The sequence below is a fragment of the Delphinapterus leucas genome, chromosome 18 (genome assembly GCF_059928025.1).
Source record: "Delphinapterus leucas isolate spDelLeu-1000000601 "Yukka" chromosome 18, BTC_Dleu_Yukka2, whole genome shotgun sequence".
Lineage (NCBI taxonomy): Eukaryota > Metazoa > Chordata > Mammalia > Artiodactyla > Monodontidae > Delphinapterus > Delphinapterus leucas.
Window position 1 is genome coordinate 24,227,919 of NC_143146.1, and position 25,411 is coordinate 24,253,329.

General features: G+C 34.3%; 1 pseudogene; it reads right to left on the bottom strand.

The window, feature by feature from the left end:
• Positions 1–17,250: 17,250 nt before the first annotated feature.
• On the bottom strand, positions 17,251–17,363 carry LOC115803269 (U6 spliceosomal RNA; annotated as a pseudogene).
• Between the last annotated feature and the right edge of the window lie 8,048 nt (positions 17,364–25,411).

Consider the following 25,411-nt stretch of genomic DNA (forward strand, 5'->3'; position numbering starts at 1 on the left):
ACAGTAAATGGCAGAAAGCAGGAAGCTTTTATAGGATAAAGAATAAAAAGCAAGAAAGAGACAAATAGAAAATATTTGTCTGATTGGCTGGGGCTACATAGCCAGCCTTGTTTGGGATGAGAAGGCCCAGAGCTGGCTTGGAGTTTAGGGATTCGCTGACTGGATATACAGTGCTTGTGGACAAGCAGAGCATTTATAGGGACAGGAAAGATATCCAACTTTCAGTTTGGTGATGTGGCATCCTGGGCAGGAGTGGCTCTTTTGGGGATCTAGAAATCTATTTCAAATGTCCCCCCTTTGATCATCCTCTTGACCATTCAAGACGCTTGATCAAAGATACCTGGTCTTAGTTACCATTGCCTCTTCGGGTCTCAGCATTGCATCCACAAGAGACAATGTCAGGCTCATATTCTTGGAGCAGGTTACATTTTTCTGTTTTCTTTTGTCGTCCCAGTTGGAGATAGACCATTTGTCAGCTGGTCAGTGACTGCCCACATGCATTTATAACTTTTAAGAGAATACAGTGTATTAGGGAGACAATTATTAACAACAAAACAACACTCATGGGCTTCCCTGGTGGCGCAGTGGTTGAGAGTCCGCCTGCCGATGCAGGGGACACGGGTTCGTGCTCCGGTCCAGGAAGATCCCACATGCCGCGGGGCGCCTAGGCCCGTGAGCCATGGCCGCTGAGCCTGCGCGTCCGGAGCCTGTGCTCCGCAACAGGAGAGTCCACAACAGTGAGAGGTCCGCGTACCGCAAAAAAAACAACAACAAAAAAAAAACACTCATGGTTTGGGGAGCACTTCTGAGCCAAGAGACCCTGTGACCCAAACCAGTTAGAATCAAATAAGTCAAGAAATGTTCCCCTTTAAGCCAGTAGGCCTGTCTATGTATTTCATGTACCTGTGTCTCTACTTCCCCAGAAGTGTTTATCCAGTGAGCCTGCTCAAGAGAAACTGAGGTATTAGAAATCAGAGAGAAGTCTGTGATGGGCAGAAAGAACTGCAGGATCACCCACATCATCACAAATCCAACAGTTAACTAGCTTTATGTATTTGGCCTCATTCAATTTTCAGCCCTTTTTTCATGCCTAAGTACAAATATTTCTGTCTTATTATATTATGTGGACTTATATGTATAGAAATAAAATTTTTATTTATTTATTTATTTGGCTGCACCGTGTGGCATGTGGGATCTAGTCCCCAACGAGGGATCAAAACCATGCCCCCTGCAGTGGAAGTGTGGAGTCTTAACCACTGGACCTCCCAGGAAGTCCCTAAAAATAAACTTTAAATAGCCACAAAAAGGGATTAGCATCAGGACCAAGTGTGAATACTAGGTATTTCTAAGTTTGAATTCAGGTAAACATTGCATCTATTTAGGAATAAGAAATATTCAAAAGAAAACATAGCCCATCTTTTTGCAATTTCCTGTTTTAATAGAAAGAGGATGAGAAGAATGAGAATTATTAAAGTGAAATTGAGACGTACCGCGTGGTAAGATATTGCATCACAAACCTCAGCGTTATTTTGCATAACTCCTTGATTTTGACAATGTATTTCTGAAGTTTTCTTAAACGATTCTATTTCCCTTATTTTGCATCCTAATTTACTTACTGTAAATTTCATTGAAGCAATAGTTTTCATTTTGCTAGCTAGTATGCAAATTAAATGAAGAAGACAACAGAATAATCTCTTAGCAAAGTCTTAGGAAGTGCTATTTCCTTTGTTTTCCATATTCATTATTTTAAAATTTTTATTGTAACGGTAAGTGTGCATTTGCTGGTCTACAAACAAAAGCAAATTGTCTAATCTAAATTGTTATCAATTTCATAGAGGGCAACAAAATGATCGAACCTCCTCCAGCTTTATTTGAATTGCATTTTATAGACTGAAATCAAAGTTACAAATGCACATTTACCAATTCAATGCATATACATTTATTCACTCCACATATCTTTATCAAAAGCCTTGTCTTTACTAAGGAAAACAGTATTATAAGCAGTTCCCAACTCAAATATGGATTTTGTTTCCAAAGACTCCTTGCAAATGTGGACTAACAAAAAAAACACTTATTTGAAATTCAAAATACCTCTTAAGCTGATACACATAATGGGCTTTGCAAAGCTATCTCATTTTTAAAAAATCAGTTAACTCATAAGGACGTATCCTGAAAGAAAATCAGGTTCAGCATGGCACACTTAGTGTTCAAAGTTGTGATGCCCTGATCTCTAAAGTGCAGACTCTGCATTCACACCAAATTAGCATTCTTTGTTTTTTAGCCATTTATCTTATTCTCTAGCCTACCAGGATGACAGAGAAGGAAAGCATTTGAGGAAAAAAAAAAAAAAAAACCCACAAGGGAAAGTGGAGGCTGCAGTTGAGTGCTGCCTGGATAACACTTAAGCTTGAGGCTAATAAAAGCTGGAGTGTTTTTAAAACTAGTGCTAAAGTCGAAGCTTTATATGTAGCTTCTCCTCATGAGGTGCCTTCTTTTATAAGAAGGGTCCATCATTTCTTTGTCTGTCAAACTTTAGATTTCTTTTCCTCTTAGAATAGTCTTCATCCTATACAATAAAACAAAAGGCAATTGTTCCCACTTCCATGATTAAACCCACCCAAAGACCATTTTCCAAATGGAAGGCTATGGCATTGTACATCTTGGATAGCACTGTGACGTGGCATTGCCTACAGCCAGTTGAGTCCAGCTTTGCATTCTTATAAGCAGGACATTTCTCCTCCACTCTACTTAGCCCGTGATCACCACCTACAGTGCACAGATTGTATGGATAGTGCTTTCTACCCCTCGTCTTACTTGGCTCTTCTGTTGCAAAAATTCAAGTTAATATAGTATTAATATCAGATTCTGACTTCTTTAAATATAATTAAAGTATTTTGGGGGTCCTGGAAACATGTTTATAAGTAAAGTAAGTACAAGAAAATTAAATTTGGATAATGTTTTAAAATACACCTTAAGTTTCAGAAAGGAGGCAAGGACCGGCCAAATTATCACATCCACAAATTGTTTATATATATTTTTAACAGTTAATGACTTTCAATCACTTCATTTTTTCAAACTTATACTCAGGAAATGTTATGTCTAGGGCCATTCTAGCCATAGAATTTTAGTATCTAGTGTGATGATTTTATGTTTTCATTATTAAAAAAGCCATATTTTATAACGGTATACACCAGGGCAGTAAAAATTGGATTCTTGTTTTAGAATATTTTTTGGATTGAAATGTGTGTAAACATTGTATAACTTAAACAGTATAACTGAATATTTATGATGTTGCTATGGGTTTTACCTCCTTTAATTTTTCCAGGTAAAAATTCATTGTGTGTGTGTTTTAAATATCTTTAAATGTTTTAAAACTTGGAAGTTACTACCTGTAGATAATATTACTTGGAACAAAATTTTTTTGAAACTTTGATAATTTTATTTTGAATGAAAAACTGGTTTATGTTCAATGTGTACTTCACCAATTCCATCTGTATTCTTAATGAGAATCCTTATCTAGTGCATGTTTTATTCCAAGTATTCCTGGATGATCCCATAGACACTTTGACTTCATGGTCTGCAGACCATTACATCTATGCCATAAAGGCGGCTAAGGGAAGATAACTAATGATTTTACAATAGTCATTATCTAGAAAGTATTACTATCCAGAAACACATAGATGTTGGAGGCCTGACACTGTGGAGACAAACAGGTTCAGAACCATTTAAGGTTCATATTTCTTCCTTAGTTCCAACTGATTTTTGCATCCCAACTTTCCACAAATAGAAATTGTGAAACCATATGACAATGGCAGCACTTTCCATTGGTTCTTAAGATTTTTTTTCCTGTTACAGCTTTCTGAAATACATCTTTTAAAGTTTTCTGCCCTACAATATTACTCTTTTCTCTCATCTTGACCTATCTCCTTTTAATTCAAGGATCTGAAAGTTAATTACATTTATACTATGAGCACCTTCTTTTGAGAGATGTACCCCATAAGATCTATGTCATGGATCCATGGATTTCTCATCTATGCCTCATACTACTAATATCCCCCCTTACACACACACATACACATACACACACACAGACACAAACACACACACACACATACCACATACTTATTCACTCTTTGTTAAATTCCTTTTTCACAGCTACTCCAGATATGATGATTGTTTAATGTCGACGTCAAAATGACACTATACACTGAAAAGCAGAAACATCTTGCAAGACCAAGGCAAGATAGATACCTGAAAAAGTATTTTATACTCCTGTGGTGAGCATTTTTTTTCTTTGGTGTGTGCCCACTGGAAAACAAAGTAACTGTGTTTAGGAACTTAACTGAATAGCAAATATTACTGAACAGTAGTTTACTTAAATAAATAAGCTTTATTTATGAAAACAGCTTTAGACTTTAGAAATATTGTAAAGATTTTACAGGGAGTCCCCATATATATCATTTCCCCTATAATAAATATCTTAATATAGTATGGGACATTTGTTACAATTAGTAAACCATATTGATCCATTATTAGTAAAACATTTCATACTTTATTCAGATTTCCTTCAGTTTTATCTGATGTCCTTTTTCTGCCCCAGGATACCACATTACATTTGTTCTAATAATCTCCTTACATTCCGCTTGGTTATGACAGCTTTTCAGACATTCCTTGTTCCATAACGTGGACAATTTTGAGGAGTTTTTGTCAAGTATTTTGTAGGATGCTCTCTAGTGGAATTTGATATTATTCTCATTATTAGACTGGAATTATGTATTGTGAGTGAGATTATGTATCTTGAGAGTGGGAGAGTGACAGAAAGATTGAAATTTTTTAAAACATTAGTTTCCCCCACTTGACGTAAGGACAGGGATTTTATTCAGTGCGTGTTTTAGTCTGTTTGGGTTGCCATAACAAAATGCCATAGACTGGGTGGCTTAAACAGCAGAAATTTATTTCTCACAGTTCTAGGATTCAATTCCTAGTGAAGGAAGACTCTTTTCCTGGCTTGTAATGACCACCTTCTTATTATTCTATTCATGTGGCATTTCCTCTTTTTTTTTTTTTGCGGTACGCGGGCCTCTCACTGTTGTGGCCTCTCCCGTTGCGGAGCACAGGCTCCGGACGTGCAGGCTCATCGGCCATGGCTCACGGCCCCAGCCGCTCCGCGGCATGTAGGATCTTCCTGGACCGGGGCACGAACCCGTGTCCCCTGAATCGGCAGGCGGACTCTCAACCACTGCGCCACCAGGAAAGCCCCAGCATTTCCTTTTTGCGTGCTGGAAGAGTGGGGGGAATCTCTTTTTCTTCCTGTTCCTTTAAGACCACCAATCCTATTGGATTAGGGGCCATTTTTTTTTATCTCTCTTAATCTTTACCTCCCAAAAGTCCAATCTCCAGCTACAATCACAATGGAGGTTAGGGCTTTAAATATATGACTTTAGGGAGGGACACAAGTCAATCCATAGCATCCCTTATTTATTTATTCAATAATATGTTATACCTATATGGACATATAAATATCTAGTTCCACTTTACCTTATAATCCAATATTACTTTATTTATTTAGTTGTTTCAGATTTGGCCATTGGGAGCTCATTTCTTGGTTTATGTGTAACTATGGTTACCTAATATTGATATTAATTTCAATCACTCCTAACTGAAGAATTGGTAAAAATGATTAACCATGTAAAAATAATACAACAGTATCTCATCTAGTATGGTAGGTTTTCCAGATAATGTTACATTTTGTCCCAAGCTTTCCTAGCCTGATTTCAGTGTCTGCAGTATGGTTTCTCTATTTATATGTGGTTGTTTCTTGTTGTTATCATTGTTGTTCCTCCTCTCCTCTTCCCACTCCTCCTGCTTTTTTGTCTTGTTCTTTCCATATTTTTCTAGGCTCTCTTTCTTTACTGTTACCTGACAGATGAGTTTCCTGGTTTCTTTTAATTCTATTTCTTCCTGTTTAATACAGGAACATAGTTGTATTTCAATAATTATTTGATGTTTCTAATTTTGTAAAAAATTTTCAAAATAGCTCTTGAATTATCATCCACTTTTTTTAGACAACAGGGTTTTGTACCTTTGTGTGTTTTGATATAATGACTTACCACTACATCAAAACACTAAAAGAAAAAAGCGTATCAAAGCCATATTCAACATCTATTGGTAAACAGAGAACATTTAATTCATGTATGTATTTCATGCAGAAAGGGTGAAGATTTGGCATCTTTAGAACAATTCAATATGTTGGGCAAATATGCTTAACATTTTAAACTCTTGGAGCTTGTATTTAGGTTTTATTTGACCCTAAAATAGATTTTGTGCTTAAATTTTGTATTTTTATGCAGTTTTAATGTGAGATAACCATAAAAAACAAAACAGTATGAAACACTGAAAAATTGGTACAGGAAAAATGAAAATATTAATAATTATGAAAACCTCCACAACGTTACATTATGTAAAAAATTAAATCACACAGTACCAGTTATTGTTTATCCCTACATACAATTATTTCAGAATTTTAAAACCTATACATAATTTTCTATCTTTGAAAATTGTGTATCTTGAATTGGAATGAAGTCCATCATAATTTTTCTCAAAATCATTAATGGAATGAGGGGAGTTTTGATAACCAATGGTAATCTGAAGGTTTCTTCAAAAAAAGAAAAAAAACTTTAAAAGAAAGATAAAGATGCACGCACACACACAAATGCCCACAATAAAGACAGATGACAGAGATGGCTGCAAATTTCAAAATACTTATATTTAAATATTCCAGAAAACCAAGTACAGCAGAGTCACCTGTCATTATACTTTTAAGGGGATTATGAGAAATCTAGAAAAAAAAAAGTGAAATAAAGAAAATAGGAATTAGCAGGGAGCCTAAGATTGATCTAAAATCACTTTTAGGAGAAATGTCAATACTAAGTTTGAAAACATTTAAAAAGAATTTGGGCATATCAGAACAGAGACTACAGGGAGAGAAGTTAAAATGTGTGACCTGAGGTGGCAGCTTTTCAAGACATTGCTCTGGGGAAAAAGAATGTGAAAAGGAAGGGACAGGTACTCTTTAGATATAGGGTGATATAACAAAATAAAGCAAGAGTTGCAAATTTATGTTGTGCAAAACAAAAAAGGACAACAGCAAAAGACACTGAAGCCACATAATCCTTCTCCTAACCCCCCAGAAGAATAAAGGCATCCATTAAAGAAATTATTCTTTACTACACTGGCAGAAAAAGCATTCTTGAACTAGGAATTCACTCCAAATTTGTGAAATAAATACATATGAAATAAATAGAAAAAAGCAGCCTAAATTTTTTTTTTTTGGCCACACCATGCGGCAATGTGGGATCTTAGTTCCCCGACCAGAGATAAACCATGCCCCCTGCAGTGGAAGCATGGAGACTTAACCACTGGACCTCAAGGGAAATCCCAGTCTAAATATTAAAAAAATTTCTATTAGAAAGAGAAACCAAACAAACAAACAGAAAATGAGAATAAAAACATGGCTTAATGAAATGCTCTTCCCCCCACCCAAATAAAATGCACCAAAAAGTACAAAGAAGAAAATTAATAAAAACGTTCCTGATTATTTTCTACAAAACATTTGAATTATGTAAAACCATCTTGAATCACAAATCCCAAACCAGAAAACACAAATGTTCAAAATAAAAGAGGAGAAAAAGAAGATTACTGAATTGAGGAAAGAAATGGAAGAAGTAAAAACCATCACAGAAATTAACATTTAATTGCAAGATACACAAGGGGCATTAATATCAAATGGAAATTTAACAATGATTACTGAAGAAAGTTAGTCAAACCAACAATAGAATAAAAAATAGACTATAAAAGAAGAAGTAAAAAAGGTGCTAGAAAAAATGGTTGAGGTGTCAGTAAGGCAAAGGACATCTAGTATATATATATATATATATATATATATATATATATAATTGGTTCTGAAGGAAAAACAAAAACTGAACTAAACTAGTATTTAAAATTACAAGAAAAAAAGTCCAAATGTAAAAACAACCTGAATCTTAATATTGAAGGATTTTTTAGGATATCTAAGAAAATTGGTTTAGAAAGCAATTTCAAGATATATCTGCATATAGAATAACATTTAGAAAGACAAAGTCCATAGGGCCTCATGTAAAGAAAAAACAAGTTACTTGCAAATACCTGAAAATTGGACTTGCATCAAACATCTCTAGAGCCACATACATAGTGAAACAAAAGTGTATGGGCAGCTTCAAGAAAATCAAGGAATTAAATTATGAACAAAGAATTTTTTGCCTATATAAGCTGCTCTTCCAGTATCAAGGCCAGAGAAAAAGTTTTTTAACATGCAAGATAGCAGCCAATACTGTACTTTTTGAAGATTCTAGAAATGGTGAGCTTTATTAAAGAATGATAAAATTTTAGGAAAATGAACAATGAATAGAATTTAAAATATTTAATTGTAAATCCAAGTTGTAATTGAAGGTGGGAATGAGGATAGAATAATAACCATTTACAAGTTATATTTACTAACAAAGTAGAAATAACGTAACTCAAATATGAGAAGATAAGTGCTGAAAGAGGAAAGAACACTAGTTTATTGATTCTAATATAGACAAAATATAAGGCAAAATATGTAAATAAAAAACTGAGAAACAAGCTAATAAAAAGATTAATAAGAAACAGGAGACTTACAGATGTTAAAATGGCATACATTCAAAGTCAACTGATATACTTAACATACAAGCACTCATAAACTTAAAGGAAATTTTAACAAAGGAAGAAAATCATATCTTGTGAAGAAGAAAACACAGGAAATATAGCACTGGAAACATAGTATTACATTGAGGAGTAATTTGACAGATGTGAGATCAAATATATCAGTTTTGTGAATAAACATGAGGGTCAAATCACCTATTTAAAAAATTCAAATTGCCTTACAGAGAAAGAACCTACTAAATGCTGTTTCCCAGGGACTCACTTAAAACAAAGTGGTTTTAAAAATGAATAAATAAAAAAACACAAGTAAAAACAAGGAGAAAAATAGGCATTGCTATTAGAATATCAGGCAAAATATAATAAATAGGATTAAATATTCTAAGATGTGTGTTTTTGAATGCTAAAAGCCACAATCCACAATATAGTACCACACATGAATACATATGCACCAAATAATACTGCAATAAACTTACTAGAGCAGAAAGAGGGGACAAAAGAGACAGAAGCATAAAAATATCAGAAGGGTTAACACACTACTCCCAGTAAAAGTCAGGTAAAAAAAATGGACCAAAAAAATTAGAAATAGGGACTTCCCTGGTGGTCCAGAGGTTAAGACTCCAAGCTCCCAATGCAGGGGGCCTGGGTTCAATCCCTGGTCAGGGAACTGGATCCCGTATGCCACAACTGAAGATCTCACATGCTGCAACTAAAAAAGACCCTGCACACAGAAATGAAGATCCTTTGTGCCACAACTAATACCCAGCACAGCCAAATAAATAAATAAATATTTTTTAAAAAGAAGAATATAGAAAAGATGCTAGAGTGTAATCAATTTTTAGATCATATGGAAACAGGTAAAACTTTGCCACATGGTAATAGAGAATACACTTTTTTCTACAGTGAAATTAGATTTTTGAAATTTTGGTATGAAAAAAATGTAAGAAGAAAAGTCAAAAGAAAAATGACAAACAGTAAATACACACTTGCAACTTTAATACAAATAAAGAGTCAATATCAATAAGAGCATACTTGTATAAATATGTATAAATAGAACAACAAAAAACTTTACAGAAAAAATGGAAACACATAAACAAATAATTATTTTAAAAGGTGTGAAAATTGCCTGTAAACTTTGGAAAGATTTTCAACCTCACACATCATAAGTAAAATAAAAATTAAAAGAATCCTGAGCAACTATTTCTCATCAGTTATAATGACCAAAAATAAAAGCTTGGTAATATGTTAAGTTTGGAACCAAGCACTCTCATTCATTGCTTTGGAAATGCAAAATGTTTTAACCTCATGAATATGAATTTGACTACATCTAACAAAATTGTACATGCTTCAACATGTAATCCAATAATCTCCAACAATTGAAAAATACATCTGCGCAAGGTTAGTTTTTGCAACATTATTTGTAAAAGAGTGCAAGAAAAGAGCATAGTGTCCTGCATTTTATGTTAAAAGAAAAGTGAAATAAGAAAACATTCATTTATCTTCATGCTTTTGCAAAAAGAAATACAGGAAGGATAAACCAGAAACTTAGTAAATTGGTTACCTCCAGGGTAAGTGGGAAGAGAGTTGAAAAGATTGAGGGTGAGGTACATCCTTAAAAATATTCTTTTTAATATATAATTTAAAAATTCTGGAATCATGTTAATATCTTAACACAAAAAAGTAATATAAAATAAAATCCTCACATAGATAATTACTATGTTTAAAAATAGTTTTGTTCTAGTATGCACTCTCCAAGTAAAATTTATCGCTACAAGATGCTGACTTTCAATTTCAAGGTTTGGTATTTATTGTTGTATAACTCTTCCTGTTTTAAATTGTCTAAATCCCGAGGTACTGGCTATTGTTATAATAGCAAAGTCTATGATGGCTCAATTTAATAGAAACCTGGAAGTATATGACTCACCAGTACCATTATTAAACAGACTATTCTGATCATGCTGACTAAAAGTAACATTTGGCATGTTTCATTGAAACTCCTTTCAAGTACACAAGTATGGCACAGTATAACAATAGGTTTCATAGCTCTATTAAACATATCCTGTAAAATAATTGGCTTATCACTTTTTAGGCAATGACTCCTTAAAACTTTAAAGTTTGACTTCTGATTCTAAAAATACAAACTTTTATTATTATATTTTCCAATTGCCTATCTGTGTAAATGTGTACTGTTCTCATTTTTTCCACTGCAAGGATAGCAGAGGCATAAATTCTTTTCTATTTGCAAATCTCAAGTCAGCATTAAAAATGATAAACAATATTTCTGTATTTGAAAATGGCCTTGTTGAGGCTGAGAAAGAACCGGAGGCAATTAAATACCTTTTTTTGGTCACTGCTTAATATAAGGCTTTATTTTTCCATCTCTGTGCTTAATATGGGAATAAAAACAAAATGAGATGAACTAACATTAATGAAACCCTTAAGTGAGTAATGGAGGTGAAAAGTTCAACAAGCAATAGAAAACTCAATATTGAGGAAAAGGGAATATTTGACAATGAATGGTTATTCACATATTAGCTTGGATGGATAAAGTACATCATTTATAATTCTGAGAGCTTGTGTTCAGTTTTCACATGAGTTTTACTTTATATAATACCAAGAAGCTCAGTTGCATCATTTTGGATCTTTCAAATATGTATGATTTTTTAAAAATCAGGTAGGCGAGTGATTGTTTGAGGGCCAATTTGCATTTATTTGAACACCTATCAAACTCAACACTCTCTTCTCAGTGGCTGGATGAAGCAGGGGAGTAATGATATGAAATATCATTTTTCAGTCTGCACAAGTTACAAGACAGCATGAGTAAAACACCAAGTTCCCAGAGCTAAGGAGAATGTTTTAGACCCATAATTCAGGAAATGCTCAGGAGAGGTTTATTTTCAGCCCAGCTACAATCTAGAAGTGATTCTTTCTGCCAAAAGACCTTAATTGTATACACCTGTCCATTACTTAATGCCTTTAATTTGTGTAAACTGTCTCTGAAAAATCTTCCACTCAATAAAAATTATTAAATAAACATTGATTTCATTATTTTTTATCTTAGTATGTTTTCATAATTATAGACAAAATCGCAGACTAGAACACAGAACTCCTGTTACCCACACTCACATTTTGGTCATTTGTTTATCTATATCACCCTCCCCAAACACACACACATTTTTTTTTGTTTTTAATCATGTAATAGAAATTTGCAGGTATTATATACCACAATCTATTTATAAATACTTCAGTATATTTTATACTTATATTTAAAGTACTCACAGGCCAGTCTAGAATTAATTTGAGAAGGGACCACATAAGAGTGCTAATATTAGGAGGCCTGTTTCATGGTCACCAAAGCAAGTCAACCACATTAATGTAATAATTTTCACATAAGGCTGGTCACTTTGAAAGGTAACAGTGACACACAGTAACATTTCTTTCCCTTCAAGATATTTCTGGCGTGTAACAAAACTTAATGGTTCTGTAAATTAAAATAGCCCTGAGAACTTCACAAGACTGTAGATAACTCCTAATTCTGTCTCCATTATAGCATTATTAAAACAGAAATATCTTAATTCATATCTGTAGTGCACTTATATTTTGACCCAATGTTATGTTTTCAGGTCTGATGAAGCAGCTAACTCACCCTATGTAATTTCTTGTACTCCAGGTACTCAGACAATCAGCCATATTATTGAAGCAGAGTTCACGTATTCATATTGCGATGGACTCATAGATTCCTTTTGTATTTAGTGAGTTTTAATCCATTCGCATTATTATTTTGATGCTCAAAGTGCCCCATATTTGTCCATGAAAATTCTTTAAGCTGGCTTTTGTGATTTTTATCATGCCCCAATCATTCTTTGAGTTCTTACTGTCTGGTACAAAACATACTCCAGTCTCACCTTGTACTTTCCCTCCCCTAGCACAGAAACCTGTAATTTCCTCAAGGAATCCTCATTTCTAGACAACTGTGGAGGATTATATTTGGAAACAAAGATCTAGACCTTGATGTTTTCATTGTTATTTGAATGTTGCTGCACCCATGCCCTGACAGTGGACAGAGCAAGCTTCCCACACATGTATAAGTGCATGTGCGCACATGCGCGTGCACACACACACAGAGCTATCTATCTACCTATCTATCTATCATCTATCATCTGTCTATCTCTCTACCTCTATCATCTATCAAAATCAATGAGCACACTGATTTCTCAAATTCCATGTTTGTAAGTGTCTCCCTTTTCAGACAAGGAGTAACCAGTCTCCTGCTTTTCTCAGTGTGTTTACTTATTTGATTAGTTTCTCAGTATGTAAGCAAGCGCTGGCACTGTGTGTGGACACCCTGCTCAATGTATTTGGGTTCTTGTTGGGATTCTGCCACTCCACCACCACTATTTAAACACCTGACTCTCCTTGAACTGTGACATCCCACAAGTCACATCTTCTACCGTGCAAATTCTCTCCTCATCAACTCCAGCTTGGAAAATGCATGGAAGCCTCCTTCTTCAAACTAACTGGACACTAACACCCCATTGCTGAACTTGTACCCCTAACTTCCTATGTGGAATCACCAATTCAGCAATAACCCCAGGCCAGTTTGCACCCCTGCACTGATTCACTTCTCTCCCCCTCACACTTCACACTGCAGTCACTGCCACTTATCTCTGCATGGATGCCCTACTAACTCCACTCGAACCCAACACCCATTCTGCTTAAATAATTATTAAAGCATGTGCTTTAGTTTCAGAAATTACATTTCCTCCAAAATTTAAAATTGGTTGATGACTTAAACATTCTTCACATTAAGATACTTCAGATTTTCTTAAAAACTTTTAATTTTTAAACACTGAAGATAAAAACAAAGCTACTATTAAAAACCTGATTAGTACTCTGAGACTGCATTTGTTACAAATGTTCTAACACAAATGGGTATACTTCTTTTTTAACATAGTTACATAGAATTAGAATTATTGCAATCTTTTAAATTCTTGCGTGGTCTTTTTATATTTATTTTCTCACATTGGTTATCTTGTTTTCATTAGTTAATAAATGCCAGTAAATCTACTGGGAAATTTGACCTGTTTGCTCCATGGGCACCATTATCCCCCAGCATTTCATCCGAGAAACCATCCTGAATCTCACAATCATTGTTATACAGTTTTAAAGCATCTATTGTGTTATTTAAAACAACATATGCACATACACACACAGATACACACCCACACTCACACATTATTATTTTTTTTAACTTAGAAAGTGGATATCACTCTTTATGAACATTCCTGGGTCATTTGTTTTTCCAGTTACTATTACATTTCTATGATTTATCTATATTATTGGGTTTACCCTAATTCAGTCATTTCCAGCCACATAATATTCTGTCTTGCTCATACATCCATTTTCCTACCAGTGAAATCAACTTTGTTTTCTGAAATTTGTTATGAAAAGTAGTGCTCTGAGCATTCTTGGAAATGTATCCCAGAGTACATATGGAAAAGTTTCCCCTTGGTATATACTGGCAAACAGAAATTTTGGGTGGTAGGGTATGTGGCATTTTCAACCTTCAGAAATAGAAGTCACTTAAAATCCTACCAGTTATGTAGCATCTAGAGTCAGATTCTAACACTTAATTCTGTCAGATTTTATTATTTATATTAATTAATGGGTGTGCAATATTTTGTAGAATTTTATTCATAACTTGAAGTTCATAATTCTTAGTTTCCCCCACTGCAGGTATGATTTTACCATAAGACATAGAGAGCTAGGGTTTTCATATTAAATCAGCTGAGACTTCAGATATGTTTAATGAACCATAGCATCAAAGCCAAAAATTTCACGTCTTTCTTGGCAATTTTATTTTTTTTACATCTTTATTGGAGTATAATTAATTTACAATGTTGTGTTAGTTTCTGCTGTAGAACAAAGTGAATCAGCTATATGTATACATATATCCCCATATCCCCTCCCTCTTGAGCCTCCCTCCCAAACTCCCTATCCCACCCCTCTAGGTCATCACAAAGCATCGAGCTGATCTCCCTGTGCTATGCAGCAGCTTCCGACTAGCCATCAATTTGACATTTGGTAAATGTAAAATTTATCAAATGCTACTCTCTCACTTCGTCTCAGCTTCCCTTTCCCCTCCTTGGCAATCTTTATATCCACCATCCAGGTGGACAAGTCCCCTTCTTATGTACTTCAGTTTTGGAATCTTAATTGTTTCCCCAGAAGATGTCTGTATTGAGTGTTGTATCTTTCTATTATATACTGTTGCTATTTAAAATTTTCAATTTTGCCTTCTGTATTTTCTCATCTTATAGTAGATACAAGCCTAGTATAAAACTGCTTATTCTGAGTGAGGTTGGATGTGGTTTGATTTAACCTAAACATTTTGTTGTCAATTACAATTTCTTAAATTATCTTTATCACTGGTCAACATTATTGTTATTCTACCATGATTAGTAATCCACATGCTATCTTTACTCATTTAAAAATTCTTAGCATATTGTAATGGTTTTGTGGTATAAACAGCTATTTTACAAGTCTACCCAATTTAACATCATGTAGACTAGTTCTGATATAGACATATACATCAGTATAACAGAATATAAACCTCAGAAATAAATTCACTAATATTGTTACATGGTCATGAAAGAACTTTGACTCAATCTGCACTGACAGTATATATATAATATTGATTTTTTTACTCTATTTCTTAATTTGATATTTTATAGCAGAATATGTTTACATATGATTATATCTCATACTAATATTTTAGCATTAAACTTATGTGAATTAAAATATAACTTTAATACATAACTTATGATTTACTGTAACACTTTTTTTTAACATCTTTAGTGGAGTATAATTGCTTTACAATGGTGTGTTAGTTTCTGCTTTATAACAAAGTGAATCAGGCATACATATACATATAACCCCATATCTCCTCCCTCTTGTATCTCCCTCCCACCCTCCCTATCCCACCCCTCTAGGTGGTCACAAATCACCGAGCTGATCTCCCTGTGCTATGTGGCTGCATCCCAATAGCTTTCAATTTTACATTTGGTAGTGTATATATATGTCCATGCCACTCTCTCACTTTGTCCCAGCTTACCCTTCCCCCTCCCTGTGTCCTCAAGTCCATTCTCTATGTCTGTGTATTTATTCCTGTCCTGCCCCTAGGTTCTTCAGAACCATTTTTTTTTTCAGATTCCATATATATGTGTTAGCATACAGTAATTGTTTTTCTCTTTCTGACTTACTTCACTCTGTATGACAGACCCTAGGTCCATCCACTTCACTACAAATAACTCAATTTCGTTTCTTTTTATGGCTGAGTAATATTCCACTGTATATATGTGCCACATCTTCTTTATCCATTCATCTGTCAATGGACACTTAGGTTTGCTTCCACGTCCTCGCTATTGTAAATAGAGCTGCAGTGAACATTGTGGTACATGACTCTTTTTGAATTACAGTTTTCTCAGGGTATATGCCCAGTAGTGGGATTGCTGGGTCGTATGGTAGTTCTATTTTTAGTTTTTTAAGGAACCTCCATACAGTTGTCCATAGTGGCTTATCAATTTATATTCCCACCAACAGTTCAAGAGGGTTGCCTTTTCTCCACACCCTCTCCAGCATTCATTGCTTGTAGATTTCAGATGATGGCCATTCTGACTGGTGTGAGGTGATACCTCATTGTAGTTTTGATTTGCATTTCTCTAATAATTAGTGATGTTGAGCATTCTTTCATGTGTTTGTGGGCAATCTGTATATCTTCTTTGGAGAAATGTCTGTTTAGGTCTGCTGCCCATTTTTGGATTGGGCTGTTTGGTTTTTTGATATTGAGCTGCATGAGCTGCTTGTAAATTTTGGAGATTAATGCTTTGTCATTTGCTTCATTTGCAAATATTTTCTCCCATTCTGAGGGTTGTCTTCTCATCTTGTTTATGGTTTCCTTAGCTGTGCAAAAGCTTTTAAGTTTCATTAGGTCCCATTTTTTAATTTTTGTTTTTATTTCCATTTCTCTAGGAGCTGAGTCAAAAAGGATCTTGCTGTGATTTATGTCATAGAGTGTACTGCCTATGTTTTCCTCTCAGAGTTTTATAGTGTCTGACCTTAAATTTAGGTCTTTTATCCATTTTGAGTTTATTTTTGTGTATGGTCCTAGAGGGTGTTCTAATTTCATTCTTTTACATGCAGCTGTCCAGTTTTCCCAGCACCACTTATTGAAAAGGCTGTCTTTTCTCCCTTGTATATCCTTGCCTCCTTTGTCATAGATTAGTTGACCATAGGTGCATGGGTTTATCTCTGGGCTTTCTATCCTGTTCCACTGATCTATATTTCTGTTTTTGTGCCACTACCATACTGTCTTGATTAATGTAGCTTTGTAGTATAGTCTAAAGTCCGGGAGCCTGACTCCTCCAGCTCCATTTTTCTTTCTCAAGACTGCTTTGGTTATTCGGGGTCTTTTGTGTTTCCATACAAATTGTGAAATTTTTTGTTCTAGTTCTGTGAAAAATGCTATTGGTAAAAAATATGGAACGCTTCACGAATTTGCATGTCATCCTCACGCAGGGGCCGTGCTTATGCCAATCTTCTCTGTATCGTTCCAATTTTAGTATATGTGCTGCTGAAGCGAGCACTACTGTAACACTCTTTAAATTTCTTATATCAAACAATTTGAGTTTTTAATCTTATGACACAAGAAACTTATTTAAGATAACAATAAACATTTAACCCAATAATATGAACATGTAATGAGTTTAAAATAGATACTTTTTTAGGATACCATTCTTCAAAATGTTCAATAGTCATAGACAGTATGTCACAGAGTTTGTGCTATGTACAAGAGTTTGTTTTTGTGAGATTTGAAATTTGGCTCATTCTGGGATTTTGTTATTCTAACATGTGATGCAACATATTGAAATAAACTGTAGTTATTCTTCCTTTTCCACACCTATTTCCCTTCCTGATTACTCCAGTCACAAACAGTAGGTGGGGATGAGCAAGACAGGTGCTTATGTGTGTGTGTGTTGTGTTGATAAGGGATCAAGGTGCTCCACAATCCAGAGTAGGAGGCTAAGTAAGTAGAGTGAGGATGGTGTTCAAAGGAAACAGACAGCCCAGCAAGGGCTATTGGTACCAGAACAGGATTAGAACTCAATCTTGGGCAGGGGGGCAGAGGTGACAGCAGCTGCCCAGGCTAGAGTATTGGATTCAGAGCAGCGTAAGAAGGGTATCTTCTTGGGGAGGCTGAAGCCTGGCTTAGTATATAATACCTAAGTATGAGAAGGGCATGCAAGAGGAGACTGCGTAGAAATGGAGAAAATGAAAATCAACCCTATGTTATTGGATTTAAATTAGAGATATTGTAAACTCAGAGATTTTAACCTATTGAGATGGATATAGAAATAAATGTGTGTGTGTGTGTATTTCTGGCTCTATCTACTACAATGTTCCTATGAGAAGTGACATACCAATAACAATGAACACACCTAGCACTAAAATCTTTTCTGTACTCTATTCTCCGTTAAAATAACCTAGAATTCCATTGAGAAATGACTCATTTTAGTAGTGGGTTAAGGAAAATACAAAATGAGATCCCAATGGGGTATTTTCTAGGCCAGAAAATAAAGAAGAGTTCAAAGAATGATGAGTGCATGCCAAAGGATATGTAAGTCCATTTAAAGAGATCCTCACTGTAAAAAACTTAAATGTCAAAATGATGATATTAATGGATTATACCTGATTAACTAAAATAAGAACTCATGAGTCTACACTAATATAAATTAGTGAATAGATGTTTGATGAAGTCTCAGACTATCTCCATCCCAGTACTTATATATATAAAAAGAAAGGGAAAAAAAAAATAAAAGGAGGAAAAAAGGAGAAACTTTAGAATGGATAATACTAGTATGTGTCATCTTAATCAAGTGCTCAAAGTCAAAATAAGTAAACAAGTAATGAGACAAATTAAAATGGTGTGCCATTACAGGATTGGATGGGAAGGACACGGCATCACTTCTTTGTTAAACCTGCCCAAAATACTTAATCTGAATTGAATTATGATGAGATATTTGAGAATCCCAAATAGAAGGGCATTATCAAAAACAACTGGTTTTTAATATGCCCAAGTGTCAAGGTCATGAAAGTCAAGGAAAACCTGAGAACTGTTCCAAATGAATAAAATCAGAATGACATAGAAAATAAATGCATGTGTGTAATTCTGGATTTTACCCCTTTATTTTAATGGATATTACTAGAATAATTGGAGAAATTTGAATGGTCTCAGGAGTAGATGGTAGTAATATATTAATATCAATTCCTGATCTTCATGTTTACATTGTGGTTCTCTAGAACATGATTGGAAGAAATATACACAAACATTTTTTGTGAGTGATTGGGCATCATGTCAGCAGCTTACTCTTAGATGATTCAGAAAAAAGTTATTTGTGCTGTACTTGCCACACTTATTAACTTTGAGATTGTTTCAAAAATTTTTTAAATGTAAAAATATAATTGTTATATACACACACAAATTGCCCACATTGCTTTTGTATTATTGTGCATAATTTTATTTATTTTGCTACTGCAAGATAGGGGAAAATGTCCCTCCAGGTTCACTTTATAAGATGGGTATAAAAAAACATTTTTCCCCAAACATATATGTCTTTAAATATTTTTATTATGATTACTTAATGCTTGATTATATAGAAGATAATTCATTGAGGCAAGGTCCAGCTGGATTCATTTTCCCATCGTCCAATGTTCACAAGGATTAAGGAAACTTGTAGTCTTATCAAAGGCTATCAAAAATTGTTGACTCAGGATTTAATCAAAACCATGAAATGGCATAAAGCCATGTAATAGTTAAAATAATATCAAATAAAAAAGCATTTTGTAAGTTAATGCCTTTGTAAATTAGACTTTTAACATGTTATATTTCCTTATAGAAGAAACTTTTAGTATAACTTTAAGGGAAAAACTGAATGTTGGTCATTTATTTTCAATGACCAGCAAGACATCATTCGTTAAAATAATCAATAGTTGGTACAGATTATTAGCAGTATTAATTACAACATCATCATTTCTCCTACACATAAATGAATTTCAGAAAATCACACTCTTAGTTTCTCACCACTGATTAGTGGCAGAAGCAGAACTAATGATAACAATAATGGTTTTAATTAGTGATGTTATTTTATGGCACACAGTGCATTCTCATTCATTTACTCAAGGAACCACAATCACCCTATATGATGGATTATATCCTCATTTTATACATAAAGATAAAATTCTCACAATGTGTTGAAAAAGTTGCCCAAGTTTCACACAGCAAAGTGGAGGATCCTGCAATTTGTTATCTAACTGGTCTAGACTTCAAAAACCATAAATTACTTCAAACTACTTCCACCTAATGTAGTGTATTTATTTCCCCATGCCACATTGTGAAAGGTATTTTTGTGTTGATGTATCTTTAAGGGCTATTTCTAGTAGTCACTTAATTGATTATTTATGATCCTCTCCTTCCCTTTTGAACTTGGATTGAATTATGGGAATTGGTCTTAAATCTTTAAAGAATCAGCCTCCATTGATCACATACCTCTATAACTTGTGTCACATGACCATTGAAAATACAACTTGGGAAGATCTTTGGTTTATTGAGGAAAGAGAAGTTATAGCCTATATTTTGTAAACATTAGTATGACTATATATCAAAACAGAGGGTGTAAACAGCCTATTAGTACAGCATCTTCATCATGACACTCTTCCCTTTCAATCACTTCTCCATAAGAATATTCCTGCTTGAATATAATGGAACATTATATACCATTTCCCTCCCACCTATTCAATTTTTACATGTCAGTCAAATATCTTCCCCAGTATAACTGATTATTTTTGTTTTTCCAATCAAGAAGTACCCATATCACAAAATGGCTGGAGTAATTGTTTTGAGACATGAAATACAGTATTTTAGTTAGGATCATTTGCCTTTCAGTATAATTTTCTAAGAAGTGAAAGAAGAGATTTGATTGAAATAATTGTGTTTTTTCTCCATGATGGCAATCTGGAGATTAAGAATGATTTCTGAATCATTATAAAATTCCTCTGTATTAGTTATCTATTGTGACATAACAATATTAACACAGACTTAGTGTTTATGACAACACATTATCATTATTATTATATCATAGTGTGTAAAGCTTTAAGAGTTTGGGCATGACTTAGTTAATTCAAGTTCTCATAAGGATGCAATTACTGTGTTGGCTGACGCTGTGGTCTCATCTGACACTTTACTCGGAAATGATCCACTTCTAAGCTTTCATGTGGGCAGGATTCAGTTACTTAGAAGGCTGTGGAACTAAAAACCCCATTTTCTTGCTGGGGGTTCCTTGGAAGCCACTTTTAGCAACTTGCCATGCAACTCACACACAACATGGCAGCTTCCTTCTGCAAAACCAGCAAGGAAGAGAAATTATTGTAGCAACACAGTTTACAGCCTTACATAACCTAATCGTGAACATGTAAAAACATGCACCCATCATCTTGCCTTATTCCACTCATTACCAGCAAGTCATAGGCCCTGTCCACACTCAGAAGAGGATCACACAAGGATGTGAACAACAAGAGCTAGAGATCATGTGTGCAACCCTAGCATCTGTTCCCCACAGATCACCCTCTGGACTCTAGTTGTTTATATCTTTCCCACATGTAAAATACATTGATTCTCCTTCTAATGAGACATTCACGAGACACTGGTCCCATTAAAGATTTTGCTCTAAGTCTATAATCTTATCACCTAACAAGACTGGATCTAGATATGGACGAGGCTCTTTGTGTGTAGTTCTCTGTAATGAAAGAAACCAGTTAGCTGTAAAATATAGAGACAAGTTTTCCAGCCCCTCCCCAACAAATCAACATGCAGCAGTTGAACAGTCACGTGGGAACATCTACAGGCATTCCCATTAAAACGGGGGGAAATGGAGAGAAGTAGTCATTGATCCTAAAATTCTGAAATCCAGTCCAGTGAATGTTGGAATTTCTTGATTATGTATGTATAAAAGTCACTATTTAACCATAAAAATTACTCATTTAAATTAGTTAATAAAAAATATAAAACCTAACAAGTATCAGATATTTGTTCTACATATTTGCACAGAAAGATGTGCTTCATTTCATTAAGAAGCTAATGTCACATTAGAGGAAAGATACATAATTTATTGGAATTTTGTGAATAATGGAATGCATATTAGATTACCTCTGAATGTATTCACATCCTCTTCCAATAAGATATCATTTGAAAGGGCAAGAAAGGTAACTTCTGTTCATTTTATTTTTTATATATTTGAATACTAATACTAATTTTGTCATTTTTAGCTATATCCAAATCTGTGGCATAGAAATAAATAAAATACAAATATATATATATATATATATATATATCTCACTCACTTTCAATATATTCTGTGATAGGAAGAATTTTCCAAGTACATTATAATGTGTTTTGAACTGTGGGCATTCATTGTAGTATAACAACAGCCTGAAGAAATTTTAGTGTGTAAGCTCTTCAGTAGTTTAATCAGTATACATCTCCATTTTCAGTTTGGCATATAGGCAGAAATAAAACTGTAGCTATATGTTTGCCACTTTGGGATTTACCTTAAATCCTTTAGGTTGCCTTTCTATTTTGATAATCCTTTGCCAAATTACTTTTTTAAAAAAATTGAGTTAAAATTGGTATATAACCTTATATTAGTTTCAGGTGTATAATATTATAATTTGATATTTGGATACACCTCAAATTGAACACCACCAAAAGTCTACTAGTTATCATCCATCACCATACAACTGACTCCCTATGCTTTTGCCACCCCTCAACCTCCTTCTCCTTTGTTAACCACCAGTCTGTTCTCTGTATCTATGAGTTTGTTTTTGATTTGTTTTGTCTGTTTGTTTTCAGATTCCACATATAAGTGAAAACATATGGAATTTGTCTTTCTCTGAGTTATTTCACATTGTATAATACCCTCAAAGTCCTTCCATTTTGTTGCAAATGACAAGACTTCCTTCTTTTTATGGTTGTGTAGTATTCCATTACATGTATATGTGTGTGTGTATATATATATATATATGGCTCACATCTTTTTTATCTATGCATCCATTTATGAACATTTAGCTTGTTTCCTTATCTTGGTTATTGTAAATAATGCTGCAATGAACATGGATGTATATATTTTTTCAAATTAGTGTTTTCACATTTTCCAGGTAAATATCCAGAAATGGAAAAGCTTGATCATATGGTAGTTCTATTTTTAAATTTTGAGAAATTTCCGAATCATTTTCAATGGTGGCTATACAAGTTTACATTCCAACAAATAGTATATGAGATTTCTCTATTTTCCACATCCTCTTCAACATGTTATTTCTTATCTTTTTGATAACAGCCATTCTAACAGGTGTGAGATGTTATCTCATTGTGGTTTCGATTTGTATTTCCCTGGTATTTAGTGATGTTGAACATCTTTTCATGTGCCTGTTGCCCATTTGTATGTATTCTTTGAAAAAAATTCTACTTAGATCCTCTGCCCATATTTTCAATGGGCTGTTTCTTTTTTTGTTGTTGAGATGCCTGACTGTTTTGTTTTCTTAAATATATTTTGGATATTAACCCCTTATCAAGGTTATGATTTGCAATTATTTTCTTCCATTCAGTGGGTTGCCTTTTCATTTTGTTGATGATTTCCTTCAATGTACAGAAGCCCTTTAGTTTGATGTAGCAGCTTATGTTTATTTTTGTTTCCCTTGCCTTTAGATTCATACCTCCCAAAATAATCACTAAGACCAATGTCAAGGAGTTTACCACATAAGTTTTCTTCTAAGAATTTATGGTTTCAGGTCTTATATTCAAGTATTCAATCCTTTTTAATTTTTCTGTAGGGTGTAAGAAAGTAGCCTAGATTCATTCTTTTGCATGTCAAGTTTTCCCAACACCATTTATTGAACAGACTGTCCTTTCCCCATTGTCCATGCCTGGATCCTTTGTTGGAAATTAACTGTCCATATATGTCTGGGCTCCTTGTTCTGTTCCACTGATCTGTGTTTCTGTTGTCATGCCAATACCATACTTTTGATTACTATAACTTTGTAGTATAGTTTGAAATCAGGAACTTGATACCTCATCTTTGTTCTTCTTTCTCAAGATTGTTTTGGCTATTTGGGATCTTTTATAAACCACACAAATTTTAGAATTATTTGTTCTAGTTCTGTGAAATATGCCATTGGAATTTTGATAGGGAGTACACTGAATCTGTAGATTGTTTTGGGTAGTTTGAACAATATTAATTCTTCCAATCCATGGAACATCTTTCCACTTATTTGTTACTTCTTTAGTTTCTTTCATCAATGTCTTATAGCTTTCAGTGCAGTTTTTAACCTTGATTAAATTTATTCCTAGGTATTTTCTTCTTTTTTATGTAGTTGTAAATGAAATAGTTTTCTTAATTTCTCTTTCTGATAATTCATTACTAGTGTATAAAAATGCCATAGATTTCATTTCTGTATATTGATTTTGTATCCTGCAAATGTATTGAGTTCACTTATTAGTTCTAACAGATTTTTGGTGGAGTCTTTAGGGTTTTCTATCCACAAATGGTGACAGTTGTACTTCTTTCTTTCTTATTTGGATAAATTTAATTACTTTTTCTTGCCTAATTGCTCTGGCTAGGACTTCCAATACTCTGTTGAATAGAAGTGGTGAGAGTGGTATCCTTGTCTTGTTACTGACCATAGAAGAAAAACTTTGTTTTTCCTTGTTGAGTATAATGTTAGCTGTGGGTTTGTCATATACGGCCTTTATTATGTTGAAGTACATTCCTTCTGTAACCAGTTGGTTGAGAGTTTATATCATGAAAGGATGTTGAATTTTGTCAATTCTTTTTCTGAATCTACTGGAATGATCATACAATTTTTACCCTTCATTTTGTTAACATGGTGTATCATATTGATTGATTTGCAGATGTTGAGCCATCTGTGCATCTCTGGAATAAATCCCACTTGATCATGGTGTATGTCCTTTTTAATATATTTTTGAATTCAGTTTGCTAATATTTTCTTGAGGATTTTTCCATCTTTGTTCATCAGAGATATTGGCCTGTAATTTTCATTTTTTGTGATATCCTTGTCTGGTTTGGTATCAGGGTAATGCAGGCCTCCATTAAATGAGTTTGGAAATGTTCTCTCCAGTTTAATTTTTTGGAATAGTGTAACACTGGGGCAGGGCAAGCAGCCTTAGCAAGGTAGAGAGAGACTATCAATAAATGGTACCTGCCAGCCTCAAGCTAGCAGAGTAGGAGATTGAAAAAAATGGCACCTGCAAGCAATTACATCCCCAGAAAGAGTTTCAAGAGACATCTGTCCCTCTGACAGACACTTTAGGTTAGTTAATGAATCTTCTTCACGTATGGTCTAGGTGATTTCCAAATTGCTGCTTTTGAGCTGGGTCCCAGGGTGAGTCTGTGAAGAGCCCTTTAAAAGTGGAGTCTCAGTTTCCTATAGCCTTTTGAGTCTCCTGGACATAAGCCCCATTGTTTTTCAAAGCCAGTTATTTTGGGGGTTCATCTTTCCAGCGCAGTTCCCAAGGGTTGGGGTACATGATGTGAGACTCAAACGCCTCATTCTTCAGGAAGAAGCT